This window comes from Hydra vulgaris, chromosome 01 (assembly GCF_038396675.1).
Source record: "Hydra vulgaris chromosome 01, alternate assembly HydraT2T_AEP".
Classification (NCBI taxonomy): domain Eukaryota; kingdom Metazoa; phylum Cnidaria; class Hydrozoa; order Anthoathecata; family Hydridae; genus Hydra; species Hydra vulgaris.
The window spans coordinates 3,844,773-3,870,347 of NC_088920.1; the positions used below are offsets into that span (position 1 = coordinate 3,844,773).

The 25,575-nt window shown below is 26.6% G+C and overlaps 1 long non-coding RNA gene across 2 annotated transcripts; it reads left to right on the forward strand.

The window, feature by feature from the left end:
* The first annotated feature begins 972 nt into the window (after window positions 1-972).
* Window positions 973-24,633, forward strand: LOC136075032 (uncharacterized). Of its 2 annotated transcripts, XR_010635642.1 has the most exons (6): window positions 973-1,097; window positions 5,322-5,365; window positions 6,515-6,540; window positions 23,294-23,562; window positions 23,678-23,768; window positions 24,481-24,633. It is a non-coding gene; the product is annotated as an uncharacterized LOC136075032 (long non-coding RNA). The 2 variants fall into 2 exon arrangements; XR_010635641.1 differs by lacking the exons at window positions 973-1,097; window positions 5,322-5,365; window positions 6,515-6,540 and having other exon boundaries at window positions 14,211-23,562.
* The last annotated feature ends 942 nt before the right edge of the window (window positions 24,634-25,575 follow it).

Sequence of the window (25,575 nt, forward strand, 5' to 3'; positions counted from 1 at the left end):
TTAAGTAGGATATCATGATTGACTGTATCAAAAGCCTTTGATAAATTGACAAAAACGCCAAGTGTATATTGTGATTTAGGAAAAGAATTTGAGACTTTAGATCTGCAAGCGACTTTTTGACTTTAGATTTGCAAGTGACCAACATCTATCAGAATGCGGTTAAAAGCTTGAAAATACAGATGATGGCATCTAAATTACTCTTACTCGGACAGCCAGAACCGTTTCAGTCGAAGTACTCGTCTACCTTGTAATAGACGCCGTCGCTCAGTTCGAACAAGGACGTTTCCTTAATGACTTCGCGCTTTGCATTCAACTTCTTGAAACAACTATAAAAAGTGGTCGGGTCAAACTTACGAAGAGCGTGTCTCAACTAACTAAAAATACTCAAAAGATTACAAAATTTTAACTGCAAGAAGCATCAAACCAAAACAACGAGCAGTAGAATGACTATTACAACTCAAAGTTATTTACAATTTAAATAAGAACATTTTTAAATCTGTTTACTGTAAAAGGTGCAGCACTTGCTATTTCATTTAACTTCGTTTTATTATAATAGTTAATATTTTATATAAATACATTTTCAAAAAAAATTGCATTAAAATCAAAATTTAATTGCTTTTTTAAAAAATGTTTAATATCACCAACAAGAATAACACTTTTGGTTTTAGCAATTTTGTGGACATTAAACTAAAAAATCTCATCTTATGGTTTAAAATAACTTTATCTTTTTTTTTACATTACAACTCAAAAACAAGCACCAAAATGTAAAAGGAAAATTTAAGACAGTAAAAATGTAACAAAAATGTAACATTAAATGTAACAAAAATGTAACATTAAATGTAACAAAAATGTAACATTAAATGTAACCAAAATGTAACACGAGTTGCAGTAAAAATGTAACATGAGAAAACGGCCGAATAATTTGTCAATAAAATGGGTGTGAGATATTGTTTAAAAATTAAATAAAAAAACATTACAAAAAATAAAGCAATATAGACTTTTCTTTGTTAAAATTTTAAACTTTGCATTTGCTATCAAAAGAAAGTTGAGTTAAAATCGTATGCTTGCATTTTTGGTATTAAAAGATTTTACTAATTGTAAGTTTTCGATAAATAATATTTAAAATATTTATAGTTTTGTAACTTATTGATAAAATCATTGTAATACTTGAAAAAAATGAATTAGATAGTTTAGTAAATATTATTATGTAGTATATATTAGTGTCTATATATTAGTATAATTACATTAGTCTATATATATATAGTTATATATATATATATATATATATATATATATATATATATATATATATATATATATATATATATATATATATATATATATATATATATATATATATATATATATACAGTTGAAAAAATAGAATTCGCCTCACCATGTACTAATCCGATATATAGTAAGTTAGCAAGTTTGTATATTAGTATATATATGTATATAAGGGATGGGAATTTTTTTTAACTTTTTATTAAAATCAATATACCCTATTATTAACAGTGGAGAAAAATTATAAAAAGTATTTTAAAAATAATTTTAACCGCAGCAGATTAAAAAACTCTCTGCGAAAACTCGTTTTTTTTTTAAATGATATAATGTTTCAATTGTTTGAATTGCTTCAGAATTCAATTGTTTTGAATTGCTATGGCTTCTATCATATAATAGAAGCCATAAGTACAGTCATCAAATGTACAAACTGTATAATAGAAGACAAAAGTACAACTATTAAAAATACATATCATAATAGAAGTCAAAACTACAGCTATTGAAGTAAGTTGCTTATCTTTATGTGAATAAAAATATGAAGAAAACTGCTGAAGTTTTTATTAGTAAAGCTAACCAACTACTTAGTAAAAAGATCAATTGCTCGCTTTATTCACCCAGCCTAATAAGAATCAGCTATTCGTATTATGTGACAAATAGCATTAACTAGTTTTTTAATGTTTCAAAAAAACAAAAGTATTACCTTGTGCCGAATTTAAGTTCTTTATATATATATATATATATATATATATATATATATATATATATATATATATATATATATATATATATATATATATACATATATATATATATAAATCTAACTTTAACTACAAAAATTCTGATTTTCATGATTTTCAATACTACCAAACATTGAATTTTTGAGACGTAGGAAAAAAACCATATATTTTTAAACAAAAAAATAGGCCTATATACATATAGCAGTAAAAGAAAATTTGAAAAAAAAAAAATTACCCCTCCCTCAAGGCGCCCAAAAAATACCACTTTTCGGTCAATTTTCCCCTAAATTTTTAACTTGAGGGGGGGAGGGGGGGGGGGAAGTGATCGGAAAGGCGCTCAAACTTTGCGAGGCTCATTTTTTATACATTTGCCCCAAATTTAGGGGTTATGGTTTTTTAGATTTGAAAATTCACTTTTTTTGAATACCCCTAATATATACATATATATATATATATATATAAATATATATATGTATATATAAATATATATATATATATATATATATTTATATATATATATATATATATATATATATATATATATATATATATATATATATATATATATACATATATATATATATATGTATATATACATATATATATATTTATATATATATGTATATTTATATATATATATATGTATATTATATAATATATATGTATATTATATATATTTATATGTGTATTATATATATATGTATGTATATATATATATATATATATATATATATATATATATTATATATATATTTATATATATATATATATATATATATATATATACATATATATATATATATATATATATATATATATATATATATATATATATATATATGTATATATATATATATATATATATATATATATATATATATATATATATATATATATGTATGTATGTAAAAGTCACATTAAAAACTTATCAAGTAAAATTTCAAAAAGTATAGGAATATTGTACAAAGCAAGAAATGTTTTAAATAAACGTACTTTAGTACAATTATATCACTCATTTATTCATTGTCACATAAACTATGCAAACATTGCTTGGGGTAGTACAAAGAAAATTAAACTTAAACCTCTTTATTGTCAGCAGAAGCATGTAGCACGTCTCATATATTTTAAAGACCGTTATACTCATGCCAAGCCTCTATTATTTGAAATGAAAGTTTTTAATATATATGAGTTTAACATTTTTAATATTCTTTGTTTTATGTTTAAATGTAAAACCAACTCATCCCCTATTTCTTTCCATAATTTGTATTCATCGAAAGATAAAAATAAATACATTTTGCGGAATGATAATTTTATAAAGCAGCTCATTTTTCAAACAAATCTTTTTAAATTTTGTATTGATTATCGCGGACCATTCTTATGGAATAAAATAGTTTTAAAAAATTTTACTAAGGATTTTATTCATCAAAGTAACTACTTTTCTTTTAAACGAAAGCTTAAAGAATTCATTTTTACAATTGAAGATGTAACAATATACTTTTGATATATATTTTTTTTTTTTAGTGATCTTCCTTTTTACCCCCTATTTAACTATTGATTTATAAAAATTATATATGCATCATTAACAATTGTAATATATAATAATGTATCTTGTATTTGTAACGGAATATTTTAAGCTTCTTACTTCGTTAACTTATTTCTTATCTTGTAAATATTTTATAAATTTTAACACGACCATTTCTTAGCGGTACTCGACGACAAGTCCGTATGGTCTTCTACGAGTTCCCGCGTTCTTTTATTATTTAATAACGATTATTATATATATATATATATATATATATATATATATATATATATATATATATATATATATATATATATATATATATATATATATATATATATATATATATATATATATGTTTTTATTATTATATATTTGTATTTTAAATATTGTAACGAAATGCTTATTTATAATGTAATAAAAAGAACAAAAAAATAAAAAAAATAAAAAAAATATATATATATATATATATAAGTACAATACAATTATATAAAAGTATTATGAGAACAAAAAAATACACAGATAGTATAAAATCTTTATTATAAGACAAATTGGTATAAATAAAATATTAGGTTCTTTTTAAAATTAAAAAAATTTCTTTTCGCCATCAAAATTAAATTTTTCAGAAATGAATTTAATAATAGTCTACTCTCTGTTCAAAACACAATTAATTTTGTAGATATAAAATTTATAACATGTAATAATTAACATGCTGGTTATTATTTTTAATAAGTTTTTAACAAATGTAATAACTTAAATAAGTATAGAGATAACTCTACAGGATCAAATGTGCATATGGATCAAGGGTGCAAGTTCTTCCCTACATCTTTATGGTGTGACCATAAAGATGTTTTAGATATTGCACCATGTTGTAAACTGCATCCCTTTAATAAAGACATTAAAAAAAAAACCAAGCTTTAACTTTTTATAAATGAAAATATGGAGCTATTTTAGATTATACTCTTATTTTAAAATAGTAGTATAATCCTATTTTAAATTTAAACGTGGACAAACAAGGCATGCGATAGCACGCGCTTCCTGGAAAGGCTCGATATATATACATATATACATACATATATATATATATATATATATATATATATATATATATATATATATATATATATATATATATATATATATATATATATATGTATATGTGTGTGTGTATATATATGTGTGTATATATATATATATATATATATATATATATATATATATATATAAATATAAATATATAAAATGGTTTTTAAGATACACAATCTGTGTGTTTATTTTATAAAAAAACAATTAAATTTTAAGAGTTGCAGGAAAAAATTTTTTTTTCCTTTTTTTTTTCTCTCTTACTCAGCCGTGTCTTAAGCTTGTATACTGCTGTATTTTCTTTTTACCCAGTCAGACATAAATATTGACTCTGACAGTTTTTGAGTGAAAGAAATTGATGAAAAACTGGGCTTCACTACTTAAACAAATAAAAAACTAAATTATAATGTAACTCACGTTGCATTTAAAAAAATGATTAACATTCAAATATTTATAATACTTTGAAAATCTTACTTTTTTAATTTTTTTTTTTTATTGATTTTGCTGAAATATATATATATATATATATATATATATATATATATATATATATATATATATATATAAATATATATATATATATATGTATATATATATATATATATATATATATATATATATATATATATATATATATATATATATATATATATTTATAGATATATTTCAGCAAAATCAATAAAAAAAATTTTGATTAGATATTAAAGCCTTATTCACAATATGAAAAAGAAAAAGAAGACTGGTATATCATCATTTGTTTAGAGCAATTTTAATTAAATTTAAAGGGATATGTTTTTTTGTTTTAGTAGATTTTTACAAAATTAAATTTCTTGCATATTCATTGTTTTAAAAGACCGCACAGTGGACCAGAGAGACCGCCTGGTTTTATGTTGAGTCATTTAAGCGAAATTTTTTTTATTTAATAGCATTTACTAATCCAACATTTAATACCTCCCCCTGAATTACATATCTTGATAGGAATAGTAACAACACTGGGATGTTTATTATTGAATCTTTTGCCAGGTTTTGATAATTTTTTGAAAAATAGCGGTTTTCTACAGAGAGGATTTCAAGATAGAGGTTGGAATGGGAATAATTCAAACCAGATACTAAAGTGTGTTGATGAGTTGGAAAGAGTTGTTTTGTATGAACACCCTGATCTTCTGCCAATTGTTCAATGTTCAATAGACCTTAAGGTTGTAAAAGATTTTTGTTTTGTTAGATCTCTCAAGCTTTGATATCAGCAGGCCATTCTAAAATTTCAGAACTCCTTTTGATCTTCTCATGAAGTTGCAGATATTCTTGGAAAAAACTTTCAATTAGTTGGAAAGTACATATACTCTTGTATATGTACTTTCTGACTAATGTTCCATATGTACTTTTAAAAGTCATTTTATTGTTTTAAATTTTGTTCAATTCATTTAAATAAATTAAAAAAAAAAGATTGATAAATAAAAAAAAATATGAATTTTATATTTTTTATTAGATCCGGGGGGCACTGTACTTGACTAATGAAATATTATTGTTTTTTGATAATTTTGCAAATCTAAACTTCTAAAATAAATTCAGAGAGAGAGAAAAAAAATAAAAGTAAAAAAAATCTTAAATGGATTTGGGGCCCATTAACCTTCCCTTTTGCTTCTCTTGGGACCTTAAGCACTTGGTTTAGATTTTAAAAACAACTTTTTCTATTATTATAAAATAAATACTAATAAATAAAAAAAGTTTTGTTTAATTGACACGACATAATACCTGGCGGTCTCTCTGCTCCACTGTGACTGGTAAGTTGTAATAGTTTGCATAGTAAAATATAATATTTAAAAAAAAGATTTTTTACTATCAACAATGCAATTAGTTAAAAATAGTTAAAATATATTCTTGTATTTTGCAGTAGAAGAGGAAGAGCCTGTGTACAAGGTAAATATTTTTTCCTTTTTTGCTAGATTACTATGTTTTTGTTTTGTATTAGAATGTAAAATTAAAAATGAATATATTTTATATTCATTTTTATGTTGTTTTTTTTCAGCAGAACTTTATATTTGTTTATAAATTTTTAGTAGAACAGATTTTACTTTTTATGGAAAAATGTTTCATTTAATAACATTATTATAAGCAACTTAACCTAGACAAATTGAAGTGAGTTAAACATTTTGCCATTTCCTGATCCATTTTATTGAAGCAGTTCTCAAACCTATCTTTTAGTTGAGGAACACCCAAATGTCCTCAATCATCATACTTCTGGAACATTTAGGGATAGTTTTTACTTTTATCACATATTTGATTTTATTGGCGTCAAGGAATTTAATAATATTAGCAAATTGCTTGTTTAAATATTCTTTATTTTTTATAATTTTCATTAAATATAAAGTATTAATTGCTTTTTCAATAATAAAAGGTATAAATCGCATTTTAAGATTTTTATTGAACTTTGCAAATTGTAAATTTTAATTTTAAAATAAAATTTGCAAATCGCAAAAATTTGATATCCAAATTTTAACAAATATTTGCCAGTCCTTAATACAGAATAATATTCTTTTGTCATTATTGATCACAGATGATTTTTGATAACATTTAGAATACAGACAAGTTCGGAAAAAATCATGTAATCTATTTCTCAGTTAGGAATCGATAAACACCTTTCATTTTTAGTTCAGTCGTTATTGCTGGAGATATTGATGCATACACATCTTTAAGAGTAAAGCCGAAGTGAGTAGGTGTCACGTGGGGAGGGTAACCATACGGGTTTTGGCTGAAAATATTTTTAACACTTAAAATGAAAATTCTGTTGAAATTAGTTAATCTATAATTTTTTGTTTTTCTCCTTGTAAAAAAAAAATTTGTTTACCGTTTGCAAAGTCACTGTAGTTTTGTGAACGTCACTGTACAGCCACAATCTTGATACACCGAACTATGTTAAACTTGCATTGACTGTGTGCATAATGATTATAAGAAACATTTTCATTACACAAAACGTCTCCGTTTTGCTTTCTGCCGTAAATGCGGACAAGTTTGTATAGCAGATGGTTTGTTATTGCTTACTTTTTGTTTTCTACCATAAATACGGTTATATTTGTAAGGCATGTTTGTTGTTGAAATTTGAAAACGATGCTTTGTTGTTGCCTAGTTTTCTATTTCCGTTTACAATAAACGCAGAATTTTGTAGTAAGAAACTTTTAAAAGGCGCGGAAGCAAAAAAGAAACTTACTTTTAATAATTAATAATTTAGAGGGCGCCCCAACCCCGTCCACGCCCTTTGCTAAATCCGCCTCTGTGTCTTAAAAATTAAACTTTTGACTAAATTACTATTACCTATAAAAAAAATGTTTTTTTGCAGATTAAAGAGGAAACCTCTAATAAAGGTTTTTTTTTTTGTTTACTTTAATTTCAATTACATGGTAACTGTGGTTTTATTTTCGTTTAAGTATTTTAAATATTAATTAAATAATAGACTGGTTTTATTATATAGAGAAAAAGAAAAAGAAGAAAAGAAACTCCGAAGAATCCACAATTAGTCTTTATAATTATACCTTTTTTATAAAGTCTTATATATTGTTTATATATTTTTATAATTTCTTTTATAATTTTTATCTTTTTACAATTTTTATAATTTATATCTTATAGTCTTTATAATTATAGCTCTTTTATATAATTTTTAATCATACTCTGCAACAACATTTAACAGTAGTTATTATTTTTATTTTTTGTTAGAATATTAGTATTTATATAGCCATTTAGAAAAGTGTTTTTTTTATTTGGGCTTATAATGGAGCACTGCATATTTCTCTGTTTGTTTGTTACTAAATAAGCATATTGCTTATTTATTAACACACACAAACACAATCATGTGTATTGTAAAATACACTAAGATATTGTGTATTTAAGATCTTAAAGAACAGAGCAGTATTGAATTAGAAAAAAAACCCTTATCTAACTTAATCTTCTACTGCCAGTTTCTTCTTCTTCTTCCTGATGATCCTGCTGAAGGAAAAAGTGACAGAAACATCGCTAAAAGCAAAAAGTTGCAGGGATGGCTCTTTACTTACTTTTTTTTCACTTACACGAGTGAGTTAATTTTTATCAAAAAATGCATTACATGAGTAATTTTAAACGTTTAATTACTTATTTAATTATAAAGTTTTTTTACTTTCAAAAGTAAATTATGTAAAAGAAGAATACATCATAAAGTTATTTACTTTTACATGTAAAAGTCATATGAAAAAGCTGTTTACTATGGAGGCACTTTAATTTATTTTGATGTAAAAAAGCGAATTACTTTTAAGCGTATATTGTTTTACATAAGTCATATAAAATAATATAATTTACATTCATTTAAAAGTAATTCGTTTTTTTTTTTACATAAATTAAATAACATTTTAAAAAATGAATGTAATTACTTAAGTTAAGTTTTTTAAATGAGTAACTGTTACTTGAAAAAGTAGTTTACTTTTACAAGTAAAAGTTATTTGCATTTTTACTTTTACTTGTAAATGTAACTTTAAAAACTAATTTTGGTTATAATTATGTAAAAATTTACATTAAAATGTAACTTACTTTTAAATGTAAAAAGTAAGTTACATTTTAATGTAAATTTTTATAGGTCCCCCCCAACAATTAGGGGACCTATGCCCCCCCCCCCTTAATTTTTAGGGGGGGGGGGGCATATGCATTAACAAGGCCTTAAAAAATATATATTTTTTCAATCGAAGAAACCCCAAGTTTTCCAATCGAAGAAACCCCTCCCCCTCCCCCCCCCTCCTCCTCCTTCATCCTAAAATATAATATTTAAAAAACATAACACTTACTTTACAAAGTAAAATAAAACTATATCATAACAACAAATTACTTTTAAGTATAAAAGTAACTAATTAGCAAAAACAACTTAAAAGTAATTTGAAAAAAAATTTTTCTTTAAAATTTTATACTTTACTTTGTAAGTAAAATGTAAGCTAAATTATTTACTTTCTCAAAGAACAGTCATTTCATTCGGATTTAACATAAATTTTGAGATAGGTAGCGTATTCAAATCCATTGCCTGTTTGAGGGCACTTCTTGGTAATACTTTTATGTATGTGGGCAGTGTTTGTTGTGGGGCATCGGGAAAGAGTTTTTTTTTCACGTATATAAGAAAGGGTAATTCTATTATAATTAGGGGCAAATGTTGACTATCAACATGCCTGTATACCAGTGTGCCCTGCCGCATTAGTGCTAGTAAGGGCTGCTAAATAATCATTGATTTTTTATTTCTTTTTTTGTTAATCTATGCATTCATTTAATTTCTTTCTTGTAAATATGAAACCCAAAATAACTTTACAACGAATTGAGCAGCGAACAATTTGAATAATTTACTTAGTAAATTAATAAAGTCGACTTTAACAATTGAATTTAAATATAAATTAGACAATTTTTTATTAAATTTTGGCTCGTAGTTATTATGAAATGGGTGTCATAGTATTAATGAAAACACAGCAAATATTATATTGATATTTTCAAAGTTTTCTGTTTTGCACAAAAGTTAAGATTTTATTTTTTTGTTCACAATAAAAGCATAACTATACTATTATAAAATATGAAATGTTTTTAAGCTATCTGTTCGTAATTATGAACAGATATTACGAACAATTTATTTGGTGGCCTATAACTCAACCTAATTTTGAAAGTTAGTAAATCATAGATTTTGACGTTTTTGATTTTCAACTGACAATTTTTGGTGGCCCATAACTGAACCTAACATTGGAGTTTCTAAAATCATAGAATACGACAGTTTTGATTTTCAACTTACAACTTTTGATTTTTCATGCTTACAACTAATTAAAATATGAACTACTAATTTTTAAGCCTACTACATTTTCAATCTACTGAATTCTCAACCTATTAAATTTTTAACCTACTGTTTTTTCGATCGACTTTTTAACTACGTCTTTTCTGGTATGTATTTTATTTGTTGTTGATTTGAATCAGAGCTAAATTTAATCAGCTGTGGAGCGCTGGCTTATAACTGAGAGGTCTAAGGTTTGATGCCTTGTCTTGGTATATAAGGCAGCGTGAAATTTCTCTTTAAATGCTCTTCCGCGCAGCTCTACGACAAAACCGTCTTGTTTGAACTAGCTGAAGCACCTTTATACTAAAAAACAATTAAACAAACGCCTTGCATCGTGTATTTGAGTTTAACGTATAATTTCTGCTCGGAAACATCCTAACAGGGCAAACACACTGTCTGTTAAATGGAGCGTTCGCATTGATAAAGATTGTTTAAATCATTCAAAACTGTTTTATATTGAACAAACAACACGCTACATATTAAGCGAGACCAATTTAAGGCATTTTACTTGACAATGTTACTGGTTAAGAAATTTTAACGGGCTTTCTGAGCCAAAAAAAATCATTTTATTTGTAAATGAAAACAATGAAGCAGTTATGCTATACAATTCTTAGACAAGCTCTAAATTTCTAGAGAAAGAAGACACCTGGGTTAAAGATAAATTCAAAGGAGCGTTATCCAAAAAACATAAACTTTCCCTGCCAATATGTGTTGACATATTGGTAATAAGACAAACTAAAAAACTTGTTCGCAGTTTATATAAAGCGGCATGTGATAAAGCAAAAACAACATGCAAGCGAGAGGTTTTAAAAGATGAAAATAATATCTCTTGAGTCTTTGTTGATCTCAAGAACCTACATGCCTAGGTAATTTATAAAAAACAAATAAATGGCCATATACACTCACTCAATCTTGATCAAGACACAATTAAAAAAGACCAGCAGATAATATGTTTGTCTGTAAACTAATATTTTCAACTGGTATTTGAATTAAAGCCATAGAGTATACTAAATTACAACAATCGAACCTATATTGAATGTACCAAAAGAGAAGTGATTATGAATTAAGAAAAAGTAAAGACCAGACTGATGAACCTTGATGTAACTAAATCAAAAGAATTTGATGGAATACATCCTAAAGTCCTAAAAATTGAACGGACGCTTTTGCACTACCCTTAACACTTATCTTCATTTCCTCCATTGCAACTCCAGTAGTTCCAGATATGTAGAAGAAATCGAAAGTCACGCCAATTTTTAAAAGAAATGTACGTCCATTTGTGGTAACAATAGACCAGTCTCAAAAAAATCAAAACCGTGTAAAATACTTGAGGAGTTAATACACGAATCAATCTATGATTTCTTGCTACCCAACAAATTAACTACTAAAGCTCAGCAAGGTTTTGTACGAAGAAAAGGATGCACAACAAATCTGTTGGAATGTCGGCACATTTGTAATATTACCCAACCTGTCATTATTGTCCATAAAAACTTATCTAAAGCCTTTGACAAAGTATCACATAAAAGACTTATATATAAGTTAAATGCTGACGGCATACATGTAATGGATCAAATTATAGCTATCCGTGCGTCAACAAAGAGTTACATTTGGACATGAAAAATGGTTGGAAAAAAAGTATTAAATGGAGTTCCACAAAGATCCTTTTTACGCGTCTTACTTTTTGTGATAATCATAAATAACCTACCAGACAACATTACTAATTATATAAATTTTTTGCGGACGATGGCAAAAATAATGAAAATAATAAAGACAAAAGCTGATCCTTGCAAAACAACATTGATAAAGCCGTTATTTTGACTAGAAAATAATGCATGTTTTTGAAATTTGATAAGTGTAAGGTTTTGGATTTTTTGTCGCAAAAAAACCTTATATAATTACAAAATGTTAGGCCTTTACAGGCATTGTCATCCAATTAAACGTACCACAGTCTGATTATTTGAAAATAAGATGAAATTTTAATAAAAATATATTGTTTTTTATATGAAAAAACACCACCATCTGCAATTGATCTCAATTTTGCTCTGACGCCTTTTATATGCGACTGTGAAAAGTTTAAATCAATTTCTTGTAGTTTTAGTTTAATGCGATCAATCAAAACTTGCTCTGTTGAAGCTTGCCAATCTCCCTCGTAAACCTTCTGTGCCAAATGTCCCCAAAAATTTTCAATTGGTCGTGCTTGAGGCACATTTGGGGGATTGGATTCTTTATCAACATAATAGACATATTGGTCCATCCAATTTAGGGAATCTTTAGAATAATGAGAACTTGCTAAATCTGGCCAAAATAAATAGTTAAAGTCTCCATGATACTTGTGAATAAATGGAAGAAGTTTTCTAAACACTCGTTCGGTCGTTTTTCTAAACGGTCGTTTTTCTAAACACTCATTAATATAGATTGATGAGTTGATCGCTACAGCCATGGAAGTACGAAACATTGGCTCGGACATACCACGGTCAGATGTGGCTATCCACATTAATAATTTTTTTGAAAATTTCTATTTTCCTATAAAACGAACACTTTCTGGGCATGTCTTTTTGTTGTTTGTGTAGTATCCAGAATTTCCAGGCATGTTGTCCCCTGCAAAACAAAAGTATTTTTTGTCATCGATGAATAGAAGCGATTTTGTGTTAAAGAGTTGGTTAACTAGTTTCCTGCTTCTTTTCTTTGCCTTTATTTGTTGTTCTATAGTGTATTTTGGAGTCTTTTCACGTTTTCTATATTTAATATGTATTTTTTTTAACTGACGGCCAATTGTCGATTGATTTTCACAGAATTTAATACCTATTTTTCTCTGACTGACCCTTTTTCGATTGTTGACAAGTCTCGTTAATTCGGCTTTCTTTTCTTCAGTCCAGGATGTCGGCCGACTAGGGTGCTTTCTATCAGAAAACGATTGAACAGTTTAAGTCTTTTTAGGTTATCATATATTGTACTTTGAGCAAATCCTTCCTTTTCACAATGATTTACGATTTTTTTTTTTATATCAGGTTTATTTACAAAAAACATTTTTAGTCAACCTGTAAACTCAATCTGTAAACTCAATCTATAAGCTCAATCTGTAAGTTGAATCTGTAAAAGTAGTGTTATCAAACGTTTATCAAAAATCATGAGTGAAAATAAAAACGATAAACATCTTGATTTTGTTAAATTAAAACATTATAGAATTTAGAAAGTATAATAAAATTATTAGTACTTATTTAAAAAAAGATTATTTGCTATTATATCTATTTCTATTTTTAGATCATTTCGCTTCATGTTCCGTAAAGCTGTTTAACATTCCAAGTGTTAGATTTTTGTTTATTTGCACTTCTTGTTGCAGCGCGCTTAAAGATAGTGCAGCAACATTTTGCGCATGTCCTACTGTAAAAAATTAATAAAATATTTTGGTCTTCTAATTTGCAAGTTTCCTCAATTTAATTAATGCACTTTGACTTAATCAGTACTTAATTATGTCTTGAGTAATTAAGAGCTGTTTTTTACCACAAACGGTATATTTGCAATAGGTATTTGAGATTTCCTATATATATATATACATTTATATATATATATATAATCAGTACTTAATTATGTCTTGAGTAATTAAGAGCTGTTTTTTACCACAAACGGTATATTTGCAATAGGTATTTGAGATTTCCTATTTATATATATACATTTATATATATATATATATATATATATATATATATATATATATATATATATATATATATACATTCAAATTCTTCTTCTTGGTATAGTGTGCATTTTTTGTAAATATTGTTATGTGCAGGTGCTGTTTTAAGGATGGACCAATTCAGTATAAAATAATCAATATTTTTTTCTTTTAGTTCCCACATGTAGGGGAAATGGAGCTAAATAGTACCCCCTGAGGAAAAAAATTAATAAAAATAAAACTAAATGTAGGAAAAAGTTTATTTTTAGATAGAAACAAGCATTGATGAAACTAAAACAAACAATCATGATTTCAAGATGTAAATATTAAAACAACGAGTACACTAATAAAAATTAAAAAAAAACAAGGTGGTACTAATTACCCACAAGAAGGTTCAAATAGTACCACTAGTAAGCCTAATAAGTACCAAATGGTATAAAAAAAAAAGCTCAGCACTGATAATAAGTAATAAATAAAACAATAACTGGTTCATTCTACACTTGTAAAATATATTTATTGACATAATTCACATATATAACTATCATGTGACCCATTTTGAGACTCAGATGATAAGCATGCAACATGTACCCATGCTCCACAAATTAAACACTGGATCATATCCTCCTCAATGTCCTCATCACACATGAAACAGTACCAACGCTGCCCTTTTTTATCTTTGGAGGTTGGGGTAATTAGTACCACAGGTACGATTTACCCCACCATCACAGGTACGATTTACCCGACTATGACAAACATAGTGTTTAACTTCAGTGTTTTAATGGTCAAAGTGAATTGAAAAAAATCGTATTTATTAATGAAGAAGAATGGATGGGCTAACACCATGAAAAAATATAAATAAGTTACGTATATCCACGCCTGCAAGGTACGACTAGTAGGACAGTGTAATTATTACATCAAATAGTGTAAAAAAAGAGAAACAAACTTACCTCCTTTCTTTAACGTTCAATTCCGCCATTTTTTGGTCAGTATACATATTTCATCTGCTGGCTTGATTTTATTGTGTTTCCGCCAATTTCAACGAATCAGAAAAAGAACAATGACGCTGGTACGAATTGCACAGCGGTACTAATTACCCCCTTTCCCCTATTTTGAAAGCATGGTTTCTTTTGAATACTTTTTATTTCTAATAGATTGCTTATGATTGCAAAATGTTTTTTCCATTAACCCGATTTCTGTTAAATAAAATATTGTCTTTCAGGTGCATTCTTAGTCGAAAAACACATTTATGCAACACGCTTTTTGATAAACAATTTCCACTTATTGGGCAATTGTGTTTTTGTTTCAACTACAATTTTCTGTCGTTTTTTCATTTAGGATTTCTTTTTTGTTTAACAAAGCATTATTGTAACCATTTATAATTCTTTCAATATTTTTTGTGCAAATGTAGCTAGCATTAACTGTATTTCGATTAAAGATTTTATGTAATTTATTAGAGGGTAGGAAATGCTTATCGACTAATTTTAAAAACATTTTTCCTATGTTAGTTGAAACAATTTTGCTGTATGGGGGTTAAACTAAGTTACATTTCTAGTTCTATTTCGTTTTTGTATTTTGAAAAGTACTTTTTCTCATACCTATTCTTTGGATAATACAATCACGTGATCACTTTAACTTACTACTACTCTTATGCTGACTTTGATTTCTTTAGTGACTTCCCTAATTGACGGTCTTCGGGGTGATATCATTTCTCTCTCCACTTACAAATGCGTCACCTACTTAACCTTCTAATAGCTATGTCCATCCTACTTCATGCTACATGTGTATCTGCTATATTCAGTTGTATTACTTTGTTTTATTTTTAAAAGTACAATTTTTTGAGTTAAAACTATCTATTCTTGAATCAACTTTAAAAGATGGCAACCTGAGGCAAAGCTTTACTATTCTCAGTTTACTAAATTTCGTGTCTTATTACTAAAGTTAGACTCCGATTACTTTGGAATAACTTTAAAAGTTTTGTTAACAAAGATAAGTCCAGCCCATTGTTAGTTATCCGGATACCATTTCCAAAGTCAAACAAACTTATATACGGCTTGTTGTTCTGATAACATTCCTGTCATTCAAAAGTGCTCTCTGGAACTTTTTAATAAGCGTTTGATTGAATTTTGTTTTCTTGGCTGTTGATAAACGACATCTGTGGTTTCACTTATAAAAAGTTCTTGATATTATTCTGACCCCTCAAACTTTATTTTTAGCAAGTTTTTAATGCCTTTAATCAATAAAACTCCAACATTTTTAAGTCTCTTAATTTTAGCTTACTCTCTGTGAATTAATAAGGTTATAATCAAAAATATTTTTCATTTTTCCTGTACTACGCAGAATTGTTAACTTCTACATTCATTGTTTAATAAAAAAGATAACAAAAAAAAAAAAAAAAAATTAGCAACAAAAAAACAAACAGCTTCAAGCAAGAACAATTAACAATTATAATAATGGACATAAATAACATTTATGTCGTATACAATTTAAATTTTGCGACCACACTAAAAGTATTGTTCCTCAATTTTATTAGGTGTTGTACTTTTACTCTGTGTGTAAAGCTAAATAATATTTTTGTTCAATAAAGAAATACTCAATGCAATATTTAAATTCTCATCACAAGAAAATATGCACGTTTGAATACAGCTTAAAGATTTATTTTCTCAAACTCCTTAATCAATACACTAGTATGCCTGAATATTACGGAACAATGTCATTAAAAACAAGCAAAACAAAAAAGTCGAGGAAAATTCAGTCATCTATGGAAAACGGTAAACTCATTTTTTGATGCTATCAAATCTATAATAGTGGCTTTTATTCTTAATAAAATATATTTAAACTCCAAAGAGCGGTGGATACCATCCTAGAATTTTTTTCATTTTATATTATCACAAAGAAGCAAAGTAAATACAAGAGATGTAAACCATTCTACAGAAAGTTCAATTTTCCATCTTCAGTTTTTAATCTTTTATCCTTCATTAAAATTTTACAAGAGTTCAACATGTAATAGAAAAATGTAAGTAGAATAGTTAGCTTAACTTTTTTTTACAAAATCATATATTTTATTTTTTACCTGCTGTTCAATGTTTTATTTGTTTATTATTTTCAAAATGCTTTTGAATTTAAATGAAAAACGATATAATTTATCATAGCAAAATCATGTGATTCTAAAGTTTTTAAAGGTATAAACTTTAACTTAGGCTGCTAGTTGTATTGACTTATACAGTGACCATTTAACTTAGTAAGTCAATTTAATAGAGTAGCTTTTGATTTTTAAATATATAAATTTTTTTTTCATAAATGTTTTTTTTTTTTAAATAAAGTTATGTTGCATTTAATAATTCAAATCAGTTGCTACTTTTTATTAACATTTTCACCTTGGTTTTTTGTTTTATAACTTAATGCAAGTAATGTTTCTAATTTTTGAATTGCCTTTTTTTTAAAGTTTAGTGTCTATATTTGCACACATGGTTTAGATGGGTTTCCAATGTCGTTTTCTTGGTATTAGTATTTATGTGAATTATGTCAAAGCAATGATTTTTACAACTGAATGCCTTTTTCGATGTTAACCTGTTTAACAAATTAGGACTAAGATCAGTTTAATGGTCACACCAAGATTAATTTTATCTTTAATTTATTTGATTTGCTTTTAAAAACGGTTATCATTAATTCACTTTATTATACATTTAATCTCGCTATCTACTTTTTAAAAATGCATAGTTTTCTCATGTTATTGTCTTATTCAAGTCAAAAAATGATTTTTTAAAATATGGGAAGTTTAACAATTAAAATTTTTATTATTTATATTTATATCAATATTATTATTTTTTTTTAATTTAAAAAAAAAGAGTACTATAGAAATAATGCACCAGAAGATGGAGTGGAGATGTGTAATATGTTGGTCTTCTTTTACAACATCTATATCAAAAGATTAAACATAATGACCTTTTTTTTTAATTTTTATCAGATTTTTCTGATTTCAATAGGATTTTGTTTATTTTAATCAGATTGTTTAAAATTTTTATCTGTTTTTTTGATTTTATTTTATTTAAATTTTGTATTTTTTAATCTTAATAAAATTCAAAACATAACAATCCTTTATTAGGGTTCAAAAATATTATGTATAAAAATATAGCAAACATATATTATATGCATATATACTCTTAAAAATATATACATTAACACTTCAAAAAATATATTAGCTTGTTACTATCTATATTCCTCCCTGACATTAAACTCATGGGCCTCATATTTAAAACCAAATATTCTAACCAAATCTTCAATTATTTAAATTCAGCAAAACTTCTGGTCTTTTTTCAGATTTCAGATTGACATTGTGAAGTTTCAAAGACTCCACATTACAATTTTACAGTTACTGTAACAAATTGAAAATTTTTTTTTTTGTAAAAAATAACATTCATTATAATTAGTCTCATACATCATAATTAGTTATAATTAAACACATTTTTAAGTCTTTAATGTTCATTAAAGCATCAAGAATGGTCAACTGGTCTACACTGCTTTCAATTAATCAATCAAGTTTATCTTCAATTCATAGCTATAATTATAATTAGAAATAAAACTTATCATTTTAAAAAATAATTTTTTTTTGTATACAAACTCATTCCACAAAAAACTGAGGACGGCATGCTATATAAGCAGTAAAAAGAAATATGCAGTAAGGAGACAATCGTTTCAACAAAGCTATATTTTCTTTTTTAAATAATTTAATTTTTTTATAGTTTCTTTAAAATCTTTTCAGATAAAAAAATTGTCATAAATTAAAAAAAAAAAATGGTAAAAATGGCAAAATTCTAATTTTTTACATCTTTGTTGTTTAATATAGAATACTTAATACAATTACATTTTACATTGCTACAACTAAATAGACATTCAATCAGTCTATAATTATTATAATTATTTTTAATGCTTGGTTGCATAACCTTAAAAAATCATGATTTGTTTGTTATGTTTTACTGCAGCCTGTATGTGCCCTCTGGATTAAATGGTTTTTATATTGATTCTATAAACTCAATTTTATTACACACAAATAATAGTGGAATAATAAAGGAAACTTCAGTTATCTCTTATATTTTTCTCATTTATAAAAGATTTTTTTGTTTGCCACCCTGAAGTAAACTTTTCACCTACCTTTATTCTTGCAACAATTATATTGTAACATAAATGTTTATTTATCTAACTCACTGATACCCTGAAATACTTCATCACTTCCCTCACAATCAATTTTCTCTTTATGTTCTTTTTCGCTTTTTTTCTGACCTTGACTTTCTGCTTGTTGAGTTTTAAGAAATAAATCTGGACAAAACTCTTTAAATCTTATATGTGCTACTTTGAAAATACTTTTTTATTTATATTGGTTTTCTAATACTTCTGCAGTTTAGTTGATTTTCAACAGTTTAATTAATTATATTTGTTTTTTTATTAAAGAATATAGTTCATTAGTAGTTACTAGTCAAATATAAATCTAACATGTGCTACTTTGAAAATACTTCCCACAACTGTTTCAACTCCAGAGTTCTTTATTCTTTAGTTTTGGGTTCAATGACAACAATAATAATAAAAATGATTATTGAATAGTCAACTATAAATCTAATATGTGCTACTTTGAAATTACTTTCCACAACTGTTTCAACTCCAGAGTTCTTTATTCTTTAGGTTTTGGTTTAAATAACTACAATAATAATAAACAATGACTATTGAATAGTCAAATATAAATCTAATATGTGCTACTTGAAAAAAAAAATCAAGATTTATTAAAAAAACAAAACAGAATAACCATGGTTTTGTGTAAATTCTAATTTTTTAAAAGAAGCTGTATTTAGTTATCTCTTTTAATTAAAAATTAGCATTCCTTATTTTACTTGAGTTAAACCTTCTCTAACCTTAACAAAACACTTTATAGTGTCAAACTTTTTCTACACCTATCTTCTTTCTTAACTTTAAATGAACGAGTCGACAAGTTCTTTTGATTCCTGTACTACATGAGATTTCTTCGTTTCCTGCACAAGAACAAATTTTTTTGATTCCTGCACAAGATGTTGGTACATTTAACAATCCTTCTATTACAATGTTACAATCCAAAGATTTAAAGTTAAATATTTTTGGTAACAAATTTTTGTATTCTTTATCTTCAAAATTCACTGCAGCCTTATTTTCATTTTCAGATAGATAAGATTTGAATTATCTAAGATATAGTCTGTTTGTAAGAAGATAAGTATTACTGACAGTCTGAAAATGTCTAGTTTTTTTTTTCCATCTTATAGAAAATACAAACATTGTTTATCAAGTATTTTTGTTATATCACTTAGCAACTTATCTAAAACTACTGCAAATGGTTGTATTATTTTCAATAACTCTTCTATTTTTCATTTTATCTGTATGGCCCTTACTTTCAAACCAATTGTGGGATCTAAGTCACTATTTTTATATTTGTAAATACAACACTGATTTCCTGTTTTTACACTTCAAAATGGTTTACACCATGGTTTAAACAACATTTCAATCCTAAATGTATGTAAAAAAATTTGCTCGCATTTATGTTTTAACATTTATTTACTGAATTATTTGATAATTAGCACAGTAAGTGAATATATATCGACTTTTTTATTAAGCCATACTATATCATTTATTAGGAATTGGGGTAAACAAACTAAAAAATCAGGTGCGGTTTGTTGAGTTAATTTTTTTTAAAGACTCAAAAGTTTTTCTGGTGTCAGTTAAGGCCAAAGTTTGACATAATAGCTGTGTCAAACTTTGGCCTTAACCGAGATCAGAAAAACTTTTGAGCATTTAAAAAAATTATATAGAATATTGTGTGGTTTAGTAGTTAATCAAATCTTTTAATGTCTTTTTTTGATTTTTTAAAATATTTTTTTATTAATTGTTGCTAATATATTAATAATAATAGATACTAATGTGATAAAAGACATGGCGGTTGATAAATAGTTAAGTAAATCAGTTATTTTATAACTTTGAGAAAAATTTTTAAAAATTCAATTTTTCAGTATATAGTCACTACTTTGTAAGTCGGAACAATTATTTTTGGTACACAAGACAGCTTATAGGCATGTGTAAAACTTTATATATTCATACTAGTGTCAGTTAAGGGTGTCAATGATTTTTTAAAAAGAATTTTGCGTAATTAGATTTTGCTAACGAAAATACCCCAAAATTAAAGATTTTATAAAGACCCTTATTATACTTTCATGAAGGGATATTCTAGGTCAATTCAGATAGGTTAGGAGCCATCCATAAAGTAAGTACTTACCACTACACCACTACCTTAGGCAGTAGTGGTATAGTGATAAAGCGCTCACTTCATAAGTGAGAGGTTCCGAGTTCGATTCCCACCACGTCCCTGGTTGTACCGCGTTCAACTTGCTTCTCCGCGCAGCGGTTTTGTTCGTCAAGGTTCGTGTTTTGGAGTTATAGAGTTGAGAGAGGGATATACCCACTATTAAGTAGCCTCCTTATCTGTGGTGGCCTTCTCGGCTTTGAGAAAGTGAATAATAAAAAATAAAAAGTCACTATTATTAAGGCATTCTTTTGATGTCCTCCTTACCATTGTCAACGGTTGCCTTTTTTTCTATCCCCCATTAAAGAGGATAATATAAAATTGTTTAAAACAAAATCTGCTCTTAATTCAAGCATTTTTATTGACATTTTTTACATGTGCATTTCACAATTGAAAAATTATATTAAGGTAGTCTATATAAATTTAATCAAAAACGGAATTGTCTTAAATGGTCGCATCATTTGGAATATGGAGGCTCTCTGTTTTGATTTTGTCCTCATTGAGCTATTCAGCAAAGGCTGCATTCTCTTCTGCCTCAGTTATAGCCATCAATCTTTGTGCTTGGAGACAATGTGGACAGGTCTGACTTGCAAAGGGATAACAGCTATTTGGTTAAAAACATCTGAATAAGTAGAGCTGACACACTTTTTAAGCATGACTTGAGAATTCAAAAACAAGTTGCAATGCTTACAGATCTGAGACAAACTTAATTGTACAGAGGGACAAAACAGATCATAAAGAGAGAATGATTTCAATGATCAAGGAATGGTGCGCTGAATATTAGAGATGATAAAGGAAGTGTTTCTTTTCTGCAACGTCTGAAATGGCTACAGCTTTTAAGCTATCTTTTGATGGGCAGATTAGAATGGGTGAAGGAAAAAAGTGACCAGGAATAACATGGAAATAAGAGCTCCTTGTCGAAGAGCAACATTCACAATATTCGCACTTTACGATCTTCATGAAATATGACTCATGTGAACATGAGAGGCAAACCAGTCTTACTCTATTGTATAGAGATGATGGGAATCAATATCTGTCATGTTGGAAGGGTTGATATACTCAGCCACCATTAGGAACTGATTAATTATTGAACTTTAAAAATCCAGCAAATTCAAAATTCTGTTTCTTCAACAAAGATCGACTGTTCTGCCTTAAATATGAGTCAAGAATTTCTTGAAAAGATATTTTTTACAAGAAATTCTTTAATTCTTGATTTCTCTATTTCTTAAAACTTTAACATTGTCAAGTCCTAATAATATAGCTTGCAAAGAAATAGGCTTTATATATGTATAAATAATGTTTTTTTGTTAACAAATAATATGTTAATAATTAGCTGCAGGACTATTTGTATTTTTTTACTTCTTTAAAAAGTTTATCAAGAATTTTGTGACAATACTGTAACAATAACTTAATTTGAATAAAATCATTTCATTATTGTTTATTAAATTATAGTAAGTGTAGATTTGAACAAAATTTAAATCAAATGAACAATAATGTAACAATAACTTCATAAAAACACACGTTCATATGTGTTTTTATGAAGCTTGTTATGAAAATCATTTTCTAGGTTATTAAGATTAAAATAAAAAATAAAAAGTCTTTATAGGTGATATCCTTTTCTGAGGATATCACCTTAAAGAAAGAGGAACTCTTCTCTCTCTCTTGCTCTTTTTTGTCCTTTTGTCTCGACCCCCTACTCCCTTTTACCATGACTTCCTTTACAGATGGCCACTTAATTGCAATTTTCACAGAGTGTAAAGAAAGAGTTTGTGTCAAACTAATGGATTGACAGGTTGGAGTACATTTCATTTCAAAAAATTTCATAGTCATTTCCTTTTTCTATCAGCAAGTTCTTTCTCAATATAACTAGGTGGAACCATTATATGAATTTCACATGGTGTGAAGGAAGAGTTTGAGTCAAAACGATTGATTTGCAGGTAGGACTACATTTACTTATATTTGTTGTTAATTTTTTATTTTTATGATGCCAAAAAGTATTGAATAGTTTTCTTTTTTAAAAATTTAATAGTGATTTTCTTTTTCTATCAGAAATTCTCTCTTAAAATGGCTGGAGAGAACCATCTTATAAATTTCACAGGTTGTTAACAAAGAGTTAGTGTCAAAACAATGGGTTGGCAGGTCAGACTAGATTTTGTTAATTTTGTTGTTAATTTTTTATTTTTGTATTGCCAAAAAATATTAAATAGTGATTTTCTTTTTTAAAATTTTAATAGTGATTTTCTTTTTCTATCAGGAATTTCTCTCTCAAAATGGCTGAAGAGAACCATCTTGTAAATTTCACAGGTTGTTAAAGAAAAGTTTGTGTCAAAACAATAGGTTGGCAGGTCAGACTACATCTAGTTAATTTTGTTCTATTTATGGTGAATTTTAAAAATTCTGTTAAATTGTTAAAAAATGTTACATATTTCAAATTTATAGTGGCAATTGAGTTGAAGGGAAAACACCTGTTTGAAACTTTCTTGTACCTAGTACTTAGTCTTATCCAGCAGATTGATAGTTAGGCTTTACGACACCCTTTAAAGGAATGACCTCAAATGATAAGGGGGGCTATCACCTCCGGAACGATAGCCACCTTGTGCTTGTGCTCGTCACCAAAAAATAATTTTTCTTATATAAATTTGTTATTTATTTAATAGAACAAAACGTCAAACAAAGAGACACCTGCTTATGCCTACTTGATACAACACAAAATGCTAACTTAAATGCTAGATTTCAATTTATACCAATTAAACCTTTTTGTAGTAGTTTTTTCTAGTAGTTTTTATTTTTGCCTCTCCGTTTTTTACAATAATTTTTACAACAGTTATATATATATTTGTCTGTTCATTACTTTTATTTTCTTATTTTTTCATAGATTTTCTTTATATTCCCATTACAGAGTTTATTGTTACATACTGTGTTAAAGTATTATGTAATAAGAATATATAAAATGGAAAAATTTCAAAACTATTTTTACATAAACTCTTTCTCTTGTCAATTATTTTTTAAACTCAATAGTTTAAAGTTCTTGTTGTTTTAGATTTAAATTTATTTTAGGAGTTGAACAATTGCCAAGACCAATAAAGAGTGATTGTGCAATATGATCACAAATGCACTAATAAACTTAACAATGATGCACGATTCGCGATATGAACAACAATATATTGTATAAGCTTGAGATTGTAAATATGAAATAGAGTAGTTAAAATATTTGATTCATTTTTCAGTTTTCACAACAAAGATTTTTTTTGGAAATCTCTGACACAAATATAAAATTTAAATTTGAACAAAGTATTTCTCCTCTATGATAGCGATTAAAAGTTGACAATAACTACAGTGCTCTACTACTCTTTGCTACAACTATTCTTTGCACTAGAGTTTTGCAACTTGGTTATAAACTGTCTGCGCATATCCGCTCATTTTTACAAGTTTCATCAAATTTATCTTCAAATGTATATGTGTCAAGGAATAACATAAATATTATAATTATTTAAATATGTACTACTATTCAGCAATGGCTTTTTGTTATAAAAATTTTAAATCTTTTTAACAGTGGCATAACTACAAATTGTGCTCCCCCATCCCCTCCTCGCATGATTTTATCTTGGGGTCCCTTTTTTTATGAATAAAATCTATCGATTATTAAAAATTAAAAGAAAAATAATAAAAAAACTCCTAAAAACCTTCGCTGTGTTCCTTTAAGAAAGCGAAAATGACTTCTAAAAATAAGTTAACTTTTTAAACAACTGATGTTTTAAGTAAAAGCAATTTTAAATTACTAAAACATCAAATGATCTTTAAACAAGGTATTTTATTAAGGAAATTATGTAAGTTTTGAACAAATTCATTATGTTTTAAACTGCATTAAATAATTTTGACATCAAGCATCATCTGGAACAAAAAAAAACAATTTAAAATGATACCTCGTGTAAAAACAGTTGGCTCACACAAAAAGCTGTTTAGGCAAAAAGCTTGCTTGGTATGCCATGTCTGTTTTAAATAAACTTTTCACAGCTCATTGCGCTCATTTATTTCTGCCATGAGTTGCATTAATCTTACTCACAAATTTTAGACTAACGGTTTATTATAATGGATTAAAAAGTTGATATTAACATATCTTTTGTAAATATAAAGTTTGTTAGTAATCGCGAT